At 35.3% G+C, this 16,286-nt stretch overlaps 1 protein-coding gene and 1 non-coding gene across 5 annotated transcripts in view; both read right to left on the bottom strand.

Annotated features, from left to right (window-relative positions):
* The window catches only part of Zfand3 (zinc finger AN1-type containing 3), a 316,019-nt gene that overhangs the window by 158,366 nt on the left and 141,367 nt on the right, over positions 1 to 16,286 (bottom strand). The window lies entirely within an intron of this gene.
* On the bottom strand, positions 15,958 to 16,062 carry LOC124096787 (U6 spliceosomal RNA). Its single transcript, XR_006853012.1, has one exon. It is a non-coding gene; the product is annotated as a U6 spliceosomal RNA (small nuclear RNA).

Raw genomic sequence — 16,286 nt, forward strand, 5'->3', positions numbered from 1 at the left:
GTTAAAATATAGAATATACCTGTGACTTCAGTGACTTTGTTACAAATATCCTTCCAGAAACCAGTTTTAAATGCCTTTGTTTGAAAGGGGTATGTAATAATGCTGTAAAACTAGCTTTTTAATTCTTCCTTTTCTTTCTTTTCCTTCTCTCTTCCATTCTTTTTATCTTGAGAAAAAGAAAATGAGGAGCACATGACTCATTCTGAACAAACGAACAAACCAGAATCAGTATGATGTATCTACATTGTTCAGGAGACAGTCCTGAAACTGGAACTTGCTAGCTATGTGAGTACTTCTCAGTTTCACTCATTCTAAAAGTAAATTGTATAAACTGTTTCAGGAATAACTTTAAACTACTGGAGTTTGTCTCTCCTAAATCATAAAATAACCATGTGAAAGTACTATGGACAGTAATTCATTAAATGTTATTTTCAAAGTGTTGTAATATATATTGAACCATTTTATTCTCACAAGAATTCCACAATATAGATAGAATAAACAAGAGTATTACCATTCTACAAAAAAGTAAGTCATCTCTCAGTGAAATTACTTGCCCAAGACCTCATAAATGAGAGAGAGACTCATCAACCTTGTTTATAAGCTCATTCTACAACATTACGTGATTCTCATCTAGGACTATCAGGTGGTATTAAAAGTATATTTTTAACTATCAACAGTTAGTTCTTATTGGCAATGTAATAATGCACATCTATATTCATTGTACACAATGACACCATAAATCAAGATTTGAACATACCAAGTGTGGAGGCACACACCTATAATCCCAGCGCATCAAGAGGCTGAGGCAGGAGGATCACAAGTTCAAAGCCAGTCTAAGCAATTTAGTGAGGCTCTAAGCAACTTATCTAGACCTGTCTCAAAATAAAAAATAAAAAGTGCTGGGGATGTGGCTTGGTGGTTAAGCGCCCCTGGGTTCAATCCCTGATACTACCATCCCCAAATAAAAAGATTTGATTGCAAACAATAATCCTTAGAAACCATCTGTCAACATTTGCCATCTTTAGATATTAAAGCCCATCTTTTAAAACTTCAGTTATCTTTTATAAAATATACTTTAGGTCTTAGTACAAAATACACTATACAGTATGAGTAGATATACAGAACATGTCTATACAGAGCCCAAAATAAAACCCTCCCATGTGGTGCTCCTGAGATTTGAAATGGCACTAAAGAAATTTATCAGAAATTCTCTGCAAATCTGTTCCAAAAACTCTCATATTCAATCTTGCTTATTTAAAAACTTTAAATCCACTGCTCTTTCAGAAGCTTATTATATAGCTGAAGGTTGTCCATCACTTCAGTTACAAGTTAAGCAATTCATTTATTCACACGTACCTCCACAAATTTTTGATGTCAATAAAATCATCAACTTTTAGAGTTACAGGGACCCTAAAGATGATCTAAGACCTATACTTTGTAGGGTTTGTAAGCCATGAATGAGTACTGACTGAACATCCCCCAAAGAAACAGCCCCTTTTCAAGGTCTGCACACCTTACACATAAAGATGATCTGTTATACTGCTGGACATTTTAATGGAAGGGACAAAGATTTTAACTTTAAATGGTGAAAAAATAAAGGCTGGAAATTATCTCTAGATTTTACTTTTTATATCATTACTATTCTAAATACTATCTTAATTACAGTTGGTCTAAAATTTCACATTTGACAGTTATGTATTTCTATTTTACACAAATGCTCAAAATTTAGAAAGTAAAGGATCAAAAGTAAAATGAAAAAAATTGTTTTATTTAATATTGTTCAGTTCCATCTAATGAACTCCTATTTGAGAGACAGAGTGTGTGTTTCTCCCTGATAAAGGTTATTGGGGTCTTAAATTCAGCCTCAACAAATACAACAACGGGAAAGGGAAGAAATAAAAATCTTACAAAGGAAGAATACTGATCAAATCTCCAATGTAGGTAGGTAATGTGATACAAAAAGCTGATGTGCTAGAAATTAGATTTCTTCTTCACTAAAATCTACCAAGTACGTATAGTTAGTCCCTTTACTCAGTTTCATTGTCCTATGGTTTCAGTTGTCCACAGGAAACTGCTGTTTTAAATGGAAATTTACAAGTAATGAACAACTTGTAAGTTCTAAATTGTGCACAATTCTAAGTGACATGAAATATCATGTCATCCTACTCTGTTATGAATCATACATTTGTTTGGCACATCAACAATGTACAATTAGTTATTTCCTTCCATATCCACAGATTCCATATCCACAAATTCAACCAACAATGGATCAACGTATTTTTAAAAATATAATTTCTCTGTTGAACACAGATTTTTCTTGTCATTATTCCACAAAGAATACAGAGTAACAACAATTTACATAGCATTTACATTGTATTAGGTACTAGTTATTGCAAGTTAACTACAGATTATTTAAACTACACGGGTATAAAGTACAGAAGTAATATGCAAATACTATACCATTTTAAATATGGGACTCAATCATTTGCAGATTTTGGCATCCATGAGGGTCTTAGAACCCACTCTCCATGGATAACAAGAGACGATTATATAGCTACTCGCCCCATTATTCACTTAGTAATCTTCTTGGTTATCAGACTGACTGGTCAGAGCATAGTTCTTATGTTCAAGTAATCCTTACACAGTAAGCCTAACTCTATATTCACAATGCCCATATCATTCACTCCACTTCATATGTTGGCCCTGTATCAGATCATCACAAGAAAGATGTCTATAGTACAATATTTGAGAGAAAACATGTTCAAATAACTTTTTTAAATATATATTTTTTAGTTGTAGATGGTGACAGCATCTTCATTTTATTCATTTATTTTTATATGGTACTGAGGATCAAACCCAGGGCCTCACACATGCTAGGCAAGCGCTCTACTACTGAGCTACAAACCCAGCCCTCAAATAAGTTTTATTACAATACATTGCTACAGTTGTTATTGTATAGGAAAAAAATGTGCGTGTGTATTCAGATACTAATCACAGTTTCAGGTGTTCAGGGGTGGCAGGGGGGTATCTTGGAACATATTCCCTGAGAATAAGGGGAGATCACTCTACCAACAGAAATCAAGTTAAAAAAAAAAAAAACTTTCTGTAATCAGAAGATTTCAAGCTAAATATATATCTAAGTTCAAAGACATTAATCTGAAGTCATGTCATAGCCTCTCTCTAACTTCTATACCCAGTTCTCAATATCATCATATGTTTAAAACACAAGACAAAATTTCTCCAAGGAACCACTATAAAACACAGAAAGCTGACCCTGGATGATGAGTCTGGGCCATCCTTCGGTCTGATGAAAAATATAACAAAATTAATGGGAAAAGCTAAGGGGAAGAAAAAGTTGCCAAATAATATTTAGAGTTCAAAGTTTTAAAATGTGTTTTGATTCCTATAAAGGAGAGGACAGTGGCCTATTGAGAACCCACACTAACAGCAGAAACTAAGGAATGCCCTGAGGTCAGGAGGAAAAAATACAAAAGAAGAGTGTTAAGATTCTGCTTTTGATATGTTGTATTGGTGGGGGGGGGCAGGTTACTGGGGTTTGGACCCAGGAATGTTAACCACTGAGCTACAACCTCAGCCCCCTCTCCCTTTTTAAAATTTGATATTCTGAGACAAGATTTTGCTCTTAATAAAGTTCAGCTAGGCCCTATAGTACATGCCTGTAATCCCAGCTACTTGGGAAACTGAAGCAAAAGGATCATAAGTTCTAGACTAGCCTGGGCAACTTAGAAAGACACCTTTAGATATATTACAATCTAGTCAGTCTAATATCATCGAATTATTTCCTTTTGTTCAAATAAACCACATGAGCTTTAAATAAGTCTTGTTTTCACTTAAATATGTCAATGATTTTTAAACACAGTAAGGGAAATAACAGAAGTCCAGTACAACGTTAGCCACTTTAAACAAAATGTAAAGATTCAGAATTATTCTTTACTCCTAAAAACTTCAGTGAGTTTGTGAGTTATTTTTCCACATTTCAAATGAGAAAATTAAAATGGAGGAGGGGTGGAGAAAGGCAAACATAAAGGCAGCACAGGATGTTAAATTCAGCACTAACCTAACATCACTACTTAGTCTACAAGAAAAGGTATGGAAAGAACTCTGACCAATAGCCACAATGCATTCATTGTGTGCAACTACCTTTTATTACTGAGGACAAAGAAGCTACCATCGCCTTTGTTCCCCCAACTTTCTCTACAGAGCTGGTTGGGAGATATGTGAACACTCAAATATATGTTTATCCATGTTCTGGAAAAGGTTTTCTAAAAACTGGACAAACCAACTATATCATACATATTTAGCATATTTACATATGAATGAATAAATGGCTGAAAAATAAACATCAATTTTATGGAGTAAAAAGCCATTCTACACTCTTTAAAATCTATAGCTTTGAACTGCTGGCCAAAAGCCCACTAAAAGGTAACATTCTAATACAGTTTATGTTGGTCTACTCAGTGGAAAGATCCCAAGAACACAAAATAAATTGTGTTGGCAACAGAACACAGATTGTCTCACAAGCTACATTTACATTGGCCCTTCAGTTCAGATCTAACACATTATAGGGGCAACCCTGAGCCTTCCAGAAGGCTCGCTAGTAGAAATGGGACTTGTGAAGAAGGAAGTCGAGAACCAGTTTCAGAAACAAATGAACTTTGTTTCTAGGGAGATAAAGAATATTATTCAACTTTGCAGTTGGTACCAGCCTACTCTAGGTCAAAAAAGTGTGATTTATTTAAGAATGAATGAATGAAAGTGAGTTAGCAATGCTTTCTACACTAAGGGTAAAATACAGATTTAAAAAATCCTGGGCTGGGGTTGTGGCTCAGAGGTAGAGCGCTCACCTAGCATGCGTGAGGCACTGGTTCGATCCTCAACACCACATAAAAATAAAATAAAGGTATTGTGTCCACCTACAACTAAAAAATAAACCTTTAAAAAAATCCCCTTTACAAAAGGATATGCAACAATGCTGCATTTCTAAATTATCCTGCATTCTTCAACCTGTTTTCCTTTCAAGTATAATTAGAGCAAACCTTTTGAGTTTTATTCCAATGCATTAGAGGACAGTTCAGTTCCCACATATTTTTTTTCTTTCTTTTTTCTTTTTTTTCATTTATGGATACTTTTACTGACATATTAAAAGAAAGAAAGAAGCATTAAGTAAAAGGTAAACATAAGATGCATAGTCAGGACCTACAGATTTTTTTGTTCCTTCATAAATTCTGTTTGAAGAGGACATAAAAAACATTTCTATTTTCTAAATTTCAAAATTAGATAGAAAAACTTATAATCAATTAATTAAAGGTACTTAGGTATTATAAGTGATGAATACGAGAATTGAGAGATGACTCATATTGGAACCTTTCAGGAGAATCACGGAAAGCTTTTTAGCTTGTTCAGTATCTGCATCTGCTTTTATTTTTTAAAAAATGGTTAGCCCCATATAAGGATAAATATAAACTGCATTTTTTTAGAACAGTTTTAGATTTACAGAAAAGTTGCTAAGATAGAATTCCCATATACCTAGGAGTCAATTTCCCCTATCATTAACATCAGTATACTAGTATGGTACATTTATTACAATTAATGAGCCAATATTGAAACAATATTAACAAAGCCCATATTCCATTCATATTCCTTAGTTTTTATTGAATTTCTTTTTTCTATTCCAGGATCTAAGCCAGGAAACCACATTGTATTTAACCATCATGTTTCCTTCCTTAGGTTCCTCTTAGCTATGACATTTCCTCAGACATCCCTTGTTATGGACAACCTTGATGTTCATGAAGAATATTTGCCAGGTGTTTTGTACAATATCATCAATTTGGGTTTATCTGATGTTTTTTCTCATGGTTAGGCTAGGTTTACAGTTTGTGGTCTTTAAAGACCACAAAGGTAAAGTACCAGCACAGTTTATTGAGGGTATACTTTCAAAACAAATGCTGATGCTAATCTTTGTCAACCAGCTGTTTGTCACATTTCTCCATTTGAAAGTCAACCCCCCCCCCACCTCCTATGCATGCCCCTTCCCTTTCCATACTGTATGCTTTGGAAGGGAGTCATAGCACACAGTCCACAATTAAAAGGTAGAAAATGAGGTTCCTCTCCTCCTGAAGGGCAGAATATTTACATAAATTATTTGGAATTCTACATGGCAAATTTGTCTCTTGTCCCCTCTTTTATTTAACCAATCACTAATTATATCAGTATGGCATATGTTCTACACTTTTAGTTACAACCTGCTATACTTAATTTTGTTGCTCAACTTATTCCAGCTTTGGCCCTTAGGAGCTCTTTCAATGGCCCTTCTGTCCCTTCTTTGAAACGCATCTACCATTGAGCAATTTTTTAATAAAAGTACTTCCTTACTTACTGGTTCTACAATATGCTCCAAGGTCACCTTGTATTATTTCTTGCCCTACTCCCAGACAGAGCCACTTCTCCAAGAGTTATGGTTCCTTCTATTACAGAATGAAATTAGAAACAAAGATCTGAGTGCTGTATATGATCCCTGCTCCTAGGCTGTCATTAGTTCTAGGCTCTCTTAACTGACAAAGCAAGGAAATATATATGTGCATACTAACCTGTCACATACTCATATCTATAAATATATCTCTGTGTAGTCATCTGTATCTATATTAAACTGGAGTTTTTATTGATGTGTCTGTCTCTAATGTGTTACTACACAGACAAGGCATTCTAACCTCCTCCCCTTATCTGTGAACTCACATAACAATAGTGAGAAACTTGGTTTCCACTATCTTTCATGCACTCATTTAATTGTCCAATTCCAGTATACACGTAGAGCAGTATCAGAATATTAATCTTGTATCCCCATCCCCATGGAAAACAATTTTATCAACCAGAGTACAGTACTATGTGCAGGTGTCCTGCCTTTTAGTTTTACAGATTCCACTACTCCAAAGTTACTTATTTAGCTCAGCACTTTTTTCTCTTATCCCACCACCCCCTTAAGATTGTTTCATACATAGAGTAAGCCTGCATTGTCACATTCTGCATTCTATCTGGGGGGGTCCCAATTTCCTAAGTGAGAATTTTTTTAAATTTGCATACACTAGGGTTCATTCTTTTTATCCTAAAGTTCTATATGTTTCAACAAATGCCATGTATCAGCCACTCCAGTGTCATACTGAATAGCTTCATCAACCCCAAAACTCCCCCACTCTTCACCTATTCAACTCTATTCCTCATCTCCTGGTAATCACTGATTTCTGCACTATCACTTTAGTTTTCCATTTTCCACAATGTCATTTAAATGAAATGATACAATGCAGCCTTTTCAAATCAGCTTCTTTCATTTTGAAGGTTGAATTTAAAATTCATATATATCCTAATTTCTTTGTATCAACAAATAACATTCCATTTTATAGATGTATTGCAGTTTGTTTTTTCACACAACCTGTGAAGGATTTGGCTGCTTCCACATTTTGAAGATTATAATACAGCTACTACAGACATTCAAATGTAGGTTTTTCTAAGGATCTGCATTTTCAAATGGAGTTTCAATACAGCAGTCAACATAATCTTTTCTTCCTGAACAATCTTCCAATTTTATCAGTCAAGAACCAAAGTAAACTCCCCATCAACTTGACACCTCTGCCCCAAGAAGCCTTTAGTTACCTGGTATGATATTCACTGCACATCTACTAAACACTCTATTCAAAGCTCACTTTTTAATTCAATGCATTGAATAAATATTTACAAAGGACCCCCCATGTTCCTCCAGGTACTGTACCAGTATTCAAAGGATGAACCAAACCCTGGCCTTGGTCCTCAATGAAGGAAATAAAGCATTTCAAATTAGTTCATCTAGAACATGAGGCACACCACAGGAGTGAATCCCAATGCACTGAAGACTGCCCCAGGAACCACCCCTCCCTGCAGTGGCTGTCTTAACCTCATGCTGGCTTGGGGTCCCTAGGGACATGAACTTCATTTGTTTTCCTTTTGGACTCTCCTCTTGTCCCACCACTATGTAATGAGCTGACAGAATTTCTAGCTTACTATAGGTACAAATGCCTAGCTGAATTCCTGGCTTTCTGATGGCATAAATGTTAAATAAAACCATTATCATTCTGCTAGGTGTGGTAGTTCATGCCTGTAATCTCAGCCACTCTGGAGACTGAGGCAGAAGAATCCCAAGTTCCAGTCCAGTCTCAGCAACTTAGCAAGTCCCTTAGCAACTTAGTGAGATTCTGTATCAAAATAAAAACAGGATTGGGGATGTAGCTCTATGGTAAAGCACCCGTGGGTTCAATCACCAGTAACCCTCACCCCCATCAGTTTTCCCATCAAAACCAATAGGCATTCCGGAACCCTCTTCATATTAATTACAATATATTTATTCCTCTGTCCCCATTCTCCTTATAGGGCTTAGAGTCACACAGCAGATATATTCCTGAAATATAAGAACTGAAAGACTATTCCAAAGAATAAAATTTAGATGTTAAAGCACTTCTGGTTTAATATATATATCTTTTCTAAGCACAAACTCACATGAGCTTCAGGAATTTACCCTACAAAGATAATTCAAAAGGAAAAAAATTCTATGCAGAAAAATGTTCATTACAACATTATGAACAATAAAGAAAACTGAAAACAATTAACACAATCCCAAAGTAAGGAAAGAGATGAGCAAATGTGAACTGATTAGGTCAAGGGCATGATACATAGTGATTAAAAATAATTTGAAAACAAAACAAATATGGGATATGTCTGATATAGGAGACTACAAGGTAATAAATCTATTTATATACCTTAAAAATATGTATGTATATAAAAAGAAACAGAAGAAATATATAGAAAATGGTTTAGGTAGTGAAATAAAATTTTTCTTTATAAGTTTTATCTTAAATAAAATTTTGAAGAAAAATAATTTTAGATAGTTTTATGGATTCTTCCAAACCACACTCAACAGAAAAACAAAACTAGGGGAGAGAGAGTTGTAGTTGAACCCAGGAAATAAAGATCCTACCGACTAGTTTGAATCCAGATTTTCCTAGCAGAGCTCTTGCAACTGTGGAATATTCACTAATCTCTATGAGTTCCCTTTGTATTGGAGACACTTACCCTTAAATTTTTGTGATAATCAGAAAGAAATAAACATACAACAAGTGTAAGATAAATGTTAAGCAGTTGTTATTCCATTTATATGTGTTGATCAGATAATAGTGTTGAAAAGAAATACTGAGAAGAATACCATTATAATCTTAAAGCAGTACATATTTCATGTGACTGGTGTTGTTGGCAAAACTTTTCGAAAATCTGTTCTTAAAATTCATTATTTTTCTAGAAGAGCCCTAATATTTAAAAAAATAAAAAACTTTTAATTTAGGAAAGTTTGATAAATTATAAAGAACTATTGATTTTTGACATTTCAATTATATTTTCACTTATCAATTTTGTTTCTTTTACTTTCTGTGCTCATTAGAAAACTTCAAAAAAATTTTTTCATTTAAGGAGGAAATCCTGCTTTCTTCATCTTTGTGTTTCTAGCATAGTACACACCATACATATTCCACAAATTAAAAATATTTATCAACTAAATTCTTTAAGCTTTCTTTTTTTAATCCCATCTGCAGAATTAAACTACAGCAATGTGGTTAAGGGATAATTATCACCGCACATTTTGGGGTTTTTTAATTGTTGTTGTTGTTGTTGTTTTGTAGTTGTTGTAGATGGACGGAATGCTTTTATTTTATGTGTTTATTTTTATGTGGTGCTAAGGCTCACACATGCTATGCAAGCGCTCTGACACTGAGCTACAGCCCCAGCGCCAGCCCAAGAACCTTTCATTTTTAACAGACATCCAAAACAATGTACACAAAAAAACAGTCAAATGGGCTATCTAGAATTCACTGCATTAGGACTGACTGGGAGTGTGGATGGGTGGTAGAAAGCTTTACCTGGCATGCATGATCCATGAGGCCCTGGGTTTATCTCTAATTGGCGGGGGGGGGGGGGGGGGGGGCACACTGCATTAATATGTATCTTGGGTTGCTCAAATCAACTCAGGTTGAGAACTTAATACTTCAAAACAATTATGTTTTCCTAAATGCCTGCCATTCAAATTACGAATGGGATTGACAGCCGAGATAGAAATTTTCCTCAGTTTAAGAGGTTATCTTACTAAATGTCTACTAAGATCACCTCAAAAGGAGAAAAAAGAAATGTGGTTAACAGGATCTACCAGAGGTCAATAGCTGCCTTTCTGCCTTTGATGCAGCATAGTGCATATGATGTTGTCACTGTTCTGTTTCTACCTTCCCCATTTCCTCTCCATTCATTCACTGCCTGAATCAAAGGAACTGTTCAACTGCTAACCACTGCTGGCAACAAAGGCAGTTAGAACCAAGGTATCAGCTGGAGATCACATTCTAGAACACAATCATGAGGATCCACTCCTTCCTCTGATATAAGAATGTCTGAGTTGACCTCTACTGTACATCAGAAAGCTGGGGGAACCCACCTTACATCTGGTCACTAAAGATGCTTAAAAGGCAATAGCACCTCTACAAAATTCTGGCTCTGTAATGTTGGTAAACCTTATTCTAGTGAGCCACAAGATGTAATATATTATTTAATCCTGCCTGATTTGTAGCTAAATAGCTTGCTTAGTTGATGGAAACTATATGGCAAGAGTTACAAATAACATATTTAATATTATAAAGGCATCTACATAGTATTTGATAAATATAGACAACCTGAAGAAGTAAAGAAGTATCTACACCTTGCCAAGCACTCTGTCAAAACATTGAAAAATGTAAAAACTCCAGCTCAAAATCAGTCATTCTACTGCTAGGATTCTGGTGGCAGGCAACTTCTAGGGGAAAAGTAATGTCTGAACTTGGAATAAGCAGTCTCTATTGAAGAAGTGGACACTTAAGAACTGCTTCAGCCTGCTTATAAATGTTCCTATTCACAGACAGACACCAGATGTTCCACCTAATCTGATGAAGAGTACAAGCCCCTGTAAGAAAAATAAAACTCAGTTCCTTCTTCCACTATGGGAAACAAAGTAAACTAACTGGCCTCTGAAGGCACAAGATTTTTCCTTCAATAACTTTATATTCCATCTTTGAATGACAGCATCCTAACATAACATCTTTGCTTCATCTTGGAATCATAACATAAGTCATTACATAACATAAAAGTATTTTTTTCTAACAGGAGCCAAAACACACAAGAACTTGTTCTCTCAACCATAAACACACAAAGCTAGTAAGTACATGTAAAAATACAAAATGCCAGAAATCCAATTATTTCTAGTCCTATGACCCATCCTGTTTAGCAGTTCAATAATTATTTTCCTTACTGATGACATTCCCTTTTAAAGGAGAATTTCGGTATCTTTGCAACAAGTTAAAATATCACTATAAGTCAAAAGAATTCAAGTACATGCCAAATTTTTAAGACTATCATACTGTGCTGCAAAATAACTATGTTTAAATCAATTATTACTTCATGACAATTTTGATTTGGATAGGATAAAGACAAGCAATTAAATATTTCAGAGAAATACTATGTTTATATATGAATACACAACCGGTGAAACTCCACACCATGTAGACTGCAGGAATGGAATCCTAATTTGAATAAGTTATATTCCACGTCTGTATAATACATCAAAATAGGGCACAGTGGTACATGCCTGTAATCCCAGCAGCTCAGGAGGCTGAAGCACAAGGATCGCAAGTTCAAAGGGAGCCTCAGCAAAAGCGAAGCGCTAAGCAACTAAGATATATTCATGACAAAAAGAAAGAAAACGCTTCAGCTCATTTTAATCATGAAGGCACCAATTAAATGAATCCAGAATGTTGAACACTATAAAATTTAGACTTTATCCAAGACTTAGGACTCTTCAAAAGTCAATGTCCAGGAAAACAACCAAAAAAGACTGATCACTATATATTAAAATAAAACAGACATAATCAAATGCTTGAACTCTGATTGGATCTTTAATTAAACACAAAATTTTAACTAATAAAAAGACATCTGGGGGACAATTAGAGAAATTTAAATATGATGTACTAGATATTATGAAATCATTCATATTTTTCTTAAGTGTGATGAAGATAATAATGGTTATGTAAAATAATATCCTTGTTCTTGGGAAGTATATGCTCAGGACTTAAGGGAAAAGTGCCTGCAACCAGCAACATGAAGCAAAAAAAAAAAAAAAGAGGGAGAAAAAGAGAGGGAAAGCATGTGTTACAAAATGCTGACAACTGGTCAGTCTAAGCAAAGAGCATATAGAGGTTCATTGTTCTCATGCTTCAACTTTTCTGTAGGCTTAATAAATTCAGTCACATAAAGGAGACAAAAAAATGTGTGGTAGGCTAATAAACAAACAGGGTTTTTTACCCCCAGACTGAAAAGACATTTCTTCATCATATAATATTTAATCTAAATAAGTCTGAACACCAAAGATTACTTAGTAAACTATAAGCTAGGAAAGGGGGAAAATGGTTGCAGGAGCTCCACTCTTCTCATATTTACTTGTAATGTTGTGTTCTGTTTCATCAGATAATAAATTAAATGCTGTTATATGACAGGCAGCACATACATAAAATTCTTTTTTTCCTCCTAAGCTCAGGAAATAACTGCCTTGAAGTACAAATTCAAAAGAGAACCCTTCGAGGGTGAAGGAAATTTAAAACTTAAGTAAAAAAAAAAAAAAAAAAAAAAAAACACAATTCCCCTACCTTTATTACGTAAGTTTAAAGAAAAGTCCTGATTAACTTAAAGAAAGCCAATCAGGAAGAGCAGTTATGATTTTCAAAAACGGCAAACCATATCGCTCATTCATAAACTTAAAGAGGTTATTAAACATGATATATCGGGGCTGGGGATGTGGCTCAAGTGGTGGCGCGCTCGCCTGGCATGCGTGCGGCCCGGGTTCGATCCTCAGCACCACATACAAACAAAGATGTTGTGTCCGCCGAAAACTAAAAAATAGACACTAAAAATTTCTCTCTCTTTCTAAAAAAAAAAAAAAAAAAACATGATATATCACCATTAGCAAGAGAATATTAACATTTCATATGTTTATCCCTAAACTGGCTAAATGCAAAAAAGAACGCTGAATTGATTATATCAATTTCAATAACAGCAAGGTTTGGTGGCACATTCAGGTAATCTCAGTAACTCTGGAGGCTAAGGCAGGAAGATCACTACTTTGAGGTCAGCCTCAGCATCTCAGCAAGGTCCTAAGCAACTTTTAGAAATGCTATCTCAAAAAAAATAATAAAGTAAAGGGCTGGGGGCATAGCTCAGTAGGAGAGCTCTAGATTCAATCCCCAGCTCCACCACCCCAAAACTCAATAACCAGAAATCTTTCTAGGAGTTCATTAAACTCCAAGACAGTATGAATGAAAGAATACTTTAAAACATTAATAATTTTATATTGATTACATAATGAAGTAACAGTTCATATACATCGAGCTAAAGTTAATTTAATCTTGGGGTTTTTTTTCAGTGTAGCTGGTAAAAAAAAATTTTAAAAGAGAGAAGAGAGAGAGAATTTCTTAATATTTATTTTTCAGTTTTCGGTGGACACAACATCTTTATTTTATTTTATGTGGTGCTAAGGATAGAACCCAGCGCCCCGCGAATGCCAGGCAAGCGCGTTACCGCTTGAGCCACATCACTTGGGGGAAATTATCGCTTAAGGGAGAAAGAGACAGGGGAAGAGGGTGGAACTCACACAAAAAAATACCCCAAATTACAGTGCTAGTAAGTACAAAAACAGAGACTTGAAAGCAAACCTTCTAATTCTAGAGCTTAAGTCCAAAACCCCAAAGCCAATGGTTCTCAGTGTTGTCTAGAACTCTCAGCATCACTGGGAATTTGTTACAATCAATCAAACTCTAAGGTGGGGCTTAGTTAGTTGTAGTCTAGATTTTTAGCAAGCCCTCCAATGATTCTGAACTAAAGATTGAGAACTGTTGCTCTGACCTAAACTGGTAAAAGCCAATAAAACCTTCTCAGAGGAGGACAACTATTAGAAACCTGAGAAAAGGTTAGTCCTTGCTACTGTTATCTTTTGGTGAAGCTCTTCAAGAGACCTTCATTATGAGATCTGGCAAAGACTGAGGCTCTGTACTTACATCCTGGACTTTGCACAGTATCTCTTCAATGAGTCCCTCACCTAGAACAGCAACTCATTTAATATAACATCCAGATAGATTAGCAATTTAAGTGCAAATAAAATCACAAAAGTAAAAATGGGAAAAAATTAATGATTTAGGTAGAGGATTAAATGAGACAAAACCTGGCACTGAAAAAAAGATTAATAAATTCAATAATACACACACAAAAAAAAAACCTGAAATGCACAAAAACGTCACAAAGAGGATTTTCAAAAAAATTAAAAACCAGCTAGGATGGTATGCAACAAGTATCACAAAAGGCTAATTTCTTAATTTACAAAAATAACACCTATAAATTAAAGACCACCCAAGAAAAGAGACCTCCTTCAATTAATTAAAACAGATGATCACATGAAGAAATGCAAATATTCCATTTCACTCATATTAAGAGAAATGAAAATCGCCCCAACACACCCACCGCAACCATCTTTTCAAAGATCAAAAAGTCTACATATCTAAACTTAAGCTTCTGGGCTGGGGAGGTAGCTCAGTAGTATTTACCCAGCATGCACAAGGCCCTAGGTTCACCCCCAGCACTGCCAAGTGAGCAAGTGAATAAAATAAGTAAGTGCCAAGCTTCCACTATTCTTGTCCCCACCCTCACATCTTCTGCAATTCACTTTGCAAAAATGCCATTCAGGGATTGTTCAGGTCAAAAATTTTGATGACTGTACTTGATTTGATTACAACTTATGTGCCAGCAAATCTGGACAGCTCCAGCTTCAAATAAGATTCAGAATTCAACTATTTTTTCATTGCCATCATTCTGATCCGAGTCATTGTGAACTCTCAACCGCATTATTATAATAATCTCCTAACTGGCCTTGCCCTTGTCCCCCACCGCATTTCTTCGCACAAAATTATCACTCTGGCTCTTAAAATGTGAATCAGATCCTATCACCATTCTGCTGAAAATCCTCCAATGGATTTTCATCTCATTCTATAAAGGGTGAAGTCTATACCATAATCCAAAAGCCCTTACACATGATGTAAGCCACTTTATCCCTATGTCTCATCTACTACAACTCACCCTGTGTTCTCTCTGCTGCATTCAAACTGTTCTTAAAAGGAACATTTCTATCCCCACAATCTTTGCATCAGTGTTCCTCCTGCCTGGAATTTTCATTTACACACAGACATGCACGCCCTCACACATGCTTCAAATTTAAATTTAAAAGACATCTGGTCACCCTACCAAAAATTTTACTCTCCAGTCCTGGCACTTCATACACTGCTTCACTGATTCATAGCATGCAAGGTGCTAATAAAGTTTGGTTATTTAATTCTTGTTCTATAGGGAAGCTATGGAAAAAAATTTTTGGAAGCTTTTTTTTTTTTTCTTTAAATCTACTGCATTATGAAATTTTATCAGGAGGTTTAAGGTCTTACCTTGTGTATCTTGTTATTTGGTGTTGGCACAATAAAGATTTCAGTTTTGTGTGATGTGTGTGTGTGTGTGTGTGTGTATGTGTGTTTGGTTGTTTTTTGTTTGTTTTGTGTTTGTTTTGCTTTTTGGCACCAGGGATTGAATTCAGAGGCACTCAACCACTGAGCCACATCCCCAGCCCTATTTTGTATTTTTATTTAGAGACAGGGTCTCACTTGAGTTGCTTAGTGCCTCATCATTGCTGAGGCTGGCTTTGAACTTGTATTTCTCCTGCCTCGAGCTGCTTGAATTACAGGCGTGCGCCAATGTGCCTGGCTCTGTTTTTAACACTGGAAATTTTCTTTCATCATACTTTGCTCCTACTTTTTTTTTCTTTTCTTTATGGAATGCTTTTCAAATTTGTGCGTCACTTTTGCATGGGGTCCATTTTAATCTTCTCTGTATTGTTCCAATTTTAGCGTATGTAATGCCAAAGCAAGCAACCCACTCCCATTTTGTTTTTCCTGCTCTCTCATTTAGGAACTTCTGCTAGACAAAGTTTTTGAGGCAAAATTTTTTGAATCTAGATCTTCATACACTCAAACCACATTCTCTCCAAAGAATAAAATACAAGTTTTCAAACATGGAGACATTCTCAAAGTTATCACTGATTACAATACCAGAGAACATTCTGCAACAAAAAGTAAATCTCAGAAAGAAGATAA

Source organism: Marmota monax, unplaced genomic scaffold (assembly GCF_021218885.2).
Source record: "Marmota monax isolate L192 unplaced genomic scaffold, Marmota_monax_Labrador192_F-V1.1 WCK01_AAM20220418_F8-fsc00127, whole genome shotgun sequence".
NCBI lineage: Eukaryota > Metazoa > Chordata > Mammalia > Rodentia > Sciuridae > Marmota > Marmota monax.